We start from the raw sequence: 3857 nt of genomic DNA, 5'->3' as shown, positions 1-3857 counted from the left end.
AAATCTTTGCTGTCATATTTTGATTTTTATGGGCACATCGCTGTGAATTACGACTGAACAAAATCTCACAACGTCATAAAATTATTATCACAACCAGATGTTTCCCTCACGAGCTGCTAGAGAGCGAGAAGCAACAGCCACTGCATTTACATTCACCAGGTGGACACTAACATCGCCCCAAATGAATCCAAGTGAATAACAGCATGTCTGCTCATATCGCACCAGCAGATTTACCTTCATCTGATGATATTTCACTGTTATGTTTGAAGCACGGTCCAGCTGGTGGTTAACACAGACTATAAAACTGTATAACGGTGATGTGCTAGCACTGATTAATCTACTATCGGCACTGTTCTGTATGAGTTTACATCTTACAGTTTGCTTCTTCATGCAACATTACAAAGTGTAATTTCATTTAACATTCAAACAGTTCATGACTTGTGTAACTTAGTTCTTGTTGGTACAAGAAAGACTGAAATCTGCATGTAACCTATGGAAGCTGGCTCACGACCCAGAGGGTCAAGTAGACGGTGATGCAACTGTAATAACATAAGACGTGTAATTATCAGTGTCATGACAGCATTTTTGGCCAAATTAATGACCTTTAGTGACAATGTATGAGCTAACTATTAGTACTGTGGTTAGATTTTCCCCTCTGTGTCATTCAGACTGAGCACCAATCTATGCTGGTGATACTGGACACTGCAGATGAAGCTCAGCTCAGGCTTGTTGTTTTATTGTCTGACACAAGATGTGTGTCTTGACTGTTCATCACAAACACACACACAAAAGCAGAAGTTTTCCTTTGGCTTTTCTTTCACTCCCTTTCCAATCCAAATTTATTTAACGCACATTTAAAGACGACACGTTGGAATCACACACACACACACACACACACACACACACACACACACACACACACACACACACACACCAGCCTAACATGTGGAGGTAACTCACATGTGGAGATTTACACCAGTGTAAAGGGCATTAAGATTACCATTAAGTGTCTGACACACTCTGGGATCATTGCTCAGAATGTCCTTTAATGTAATTGTTTTTACTTTTTTCTGTATTTTGGTCAGACTCAGCAGTGGCATTAAATCCTAGAAACACCAATTATAATCCATACCACTGAACAGTGATTATTTCGGGTCCATAACAACAACGAATACTCAATATTTATTTTATTGCAGCCAGCAGACCCTGCCGGTGTTTAGAGAACAGAGTTTTTATAGCCTTGTTGTTAATGTTGACATGTTTTATTTGAGTTGCTGCTAGTTCTTTTTTCTCTCTTTCTTTTCCTTTTTTTGTTTTTTTGCTGTCACATTTAAAAAATGAAGAAGTGCTTCTAGATGCAGACGTCAAAATTCTGTCACGCCTCTGAAGCTTGTCGATGTTGTGACTTTGGCTCTCAGTTGTTAAATGGAGGGTCAGCTATCACGATTAATCCAAAGAAATATGCCTCATGATCTACTGCAAACTATAAAGCTTCTTTCTGTTTTATGGAGCAGTTCATAGTCTGGCAGGGGTATAAAGGTATTTTAAATGTCCAAACTGAGCTCTGTCAAAGCGAATTAACAACACGAACTCACACTAAATAAAAGATCTGAGCAAATTTAGTCACCAGTCAAATGACTTGACTTTAAGTTTTAAAACTGCAAATCTTTGATTCCTTTAGATCCTACCAGACTTTGGGTGTGCCTATTCAAAAAAAAAAAAAAAAGGGGGGGGGGGGGGGGGTGCTCTCAGCACTAGACTGCTGCGTCCAAAGCACCATCATCTCAAAAGACATTACGCTACAAGATGAACCATTTAGCATGGGTCATAATAGCAGTTTGTGGAGAAACAGCTGGAGGCAAACATGTAAATCTGTTTGCAGCTTTCCTTTTACAAACTGTGGCTCCATCTCAAATACTCATCTTCCTCATGTAATCACACATCAGCCAGCAGCAGCTCCCCTTCCGGACAACCTACAGAAATAGCATCAGTACTCTGTGGCACGGGGAGGTGCCAATGTGTACCGTTATATTTGAAACTACAGTATGTGGGTATTACCATGGAAACTGCAGAGAGCTGTCCAGATTACATACTGCATCTTGTAGAGGCTTGTGGTTCCAACGTTTCAACAACTAAGACTTTGTTTTTTACACTAATGCACCAGAAATTTGCTTCCAGCTATTTCTCTTTGGGTACCATTAAACTCCCTAATGTGACTTTTAAAGAACTGTTATGATATGATTGTGAGTGCTCATAATAGGCTATTGTGGCTTAATAATGCTCATACTGTAGGTGAAATGTTCACCCTACCCCGGAGCTCGTGCTGTGTTTTCACAGCGTACTGCACCCTGGGGTGAATGAACTTGCGAGGGAATGGCATGTTAAAAAGCTTAAATCCCTCTTGTGTGATTTCCTGTTGCACTGTGGGAGAAAATAACTTGGGTCAAAGTCCATTTTCTTAGACTGCACCAGAGGGGACAGAATAATAATGACAGCAGATTAAAATGAAGACTTAATATATCCATAAAAAACAAACGAGAAAACAAAATCTTTACATAAATGATGTCATTATTCTTTAACCGTAAAGGGGAGGGCCAATTTAACGGTTAAATCCGTTCAGCCAATAGCGTGCAGGCGGTGGCACCCGAAAACACTGTGCGATGTTTAAGTGCAGTTAGACTTTTTTAAGCTCAGCTTTGGGAGAAGAATGCAGTGTCTCACTCTCTGCCGAAAGTGTCTTATTTTCGCCAAAGGGATGCAAGAGTTTTTGTTTTTGTTTTGTTTTTTGCAGTAAGGTAAAGTGATGAGAACCACTAATACAGCTTGCATCACTGCTTGTTCACATCTGAAAATAGGGGCAGCCACATTGAGTATTATGTTGCATGGAGTATACGTTGACACATTGTATAAGATTTGGCTTTTGCCTGCATTGCCAAATGGTGTAGTTTGTAAATTTATAAGAATTTTATATTGCATCTTCATTCCAGTGCAAAAATTGCAAACATTTTAGAATCTCTGATGTGAGAATTTCATGCTGTTCTTTACCATCTACTAAATAAAAGAAGAAACAATGGAAATGGCATTTCTACTGTCTTACACACAGCACTGTGGAAAGCTGTTTCCACCAGAAGCGTTCCTGTTTGTTTGTTTGTTTGTTTGTTTGTTTGTTTGTTTGTTTGTCTGTCAATCAATCAATCAATCAGTCAATCAATCAAGGCTGTATTCGCCACGTGCAGGTTGCCCTGCAGTGAAATAGAATCCCCCCCGACTTTACACACACACAACACAGACATCACATGGGGATACAGGTCGGAGATCGGTAGCTTTACAGAAAAAACACTGAAATATACACTACAATGGGAAAGTTCAAGAGGAAAAAAAGAGACCTCTGCTTATGGTGGGCTCCTGGGAGGACAGCATGAGGACAGGAAACATTCGCGCTACCATTCCAGCGCGGGCTCAGACCCGCCGAGTTCCCAGGAGGGAACAAGCATCGAAGGCGTTTGGAAAGGGAGGGGGGATGAGTGTGTGCATATCAGTGTATATGTATGTGTGTGCGTGTTTGTTTGTTTGTTTGTTTGTTTGTTTGTTTTGCCACCCATAAGTCAAAATTTCAAGTCATTAATTCAAAGTTTCTACCTTATAACTCCAAATTTCAATTTGCTCTTCCCATTCGTCTTATTTTCTCAGAACCTTGAGTTAGACAGTCGATTTTGTGACAAATTTGTGATAATTATACATAATTATGATAGTTATAGCTTGCTTTTGTTTTTCAAGTGGCGAAAACAAGCTTGTTGACAAAATAGCAGGTAGTCGAAACACTCCTGAACCTGAAACCAAAAGAACTTTGAGTCTCC

The sequence above is a fragment of the Maylandia zebra genome, linkage group LG20 (genome assembly GCF_041146795.1).
Source record: "Maylandia zebra isolate NMK-2024a linkage group LG20, Mzebra_GT3a, whole genome shotgun sequence".
Lineage (NCBI taxonomy): Eukaryota > Metazoa > Chordata > Actinopteri > Cichliformes > Cichlidae > Maylandia > Maylandia zebra.
This window is presented reverse-complemented; position numbering follows the sequence as displayed.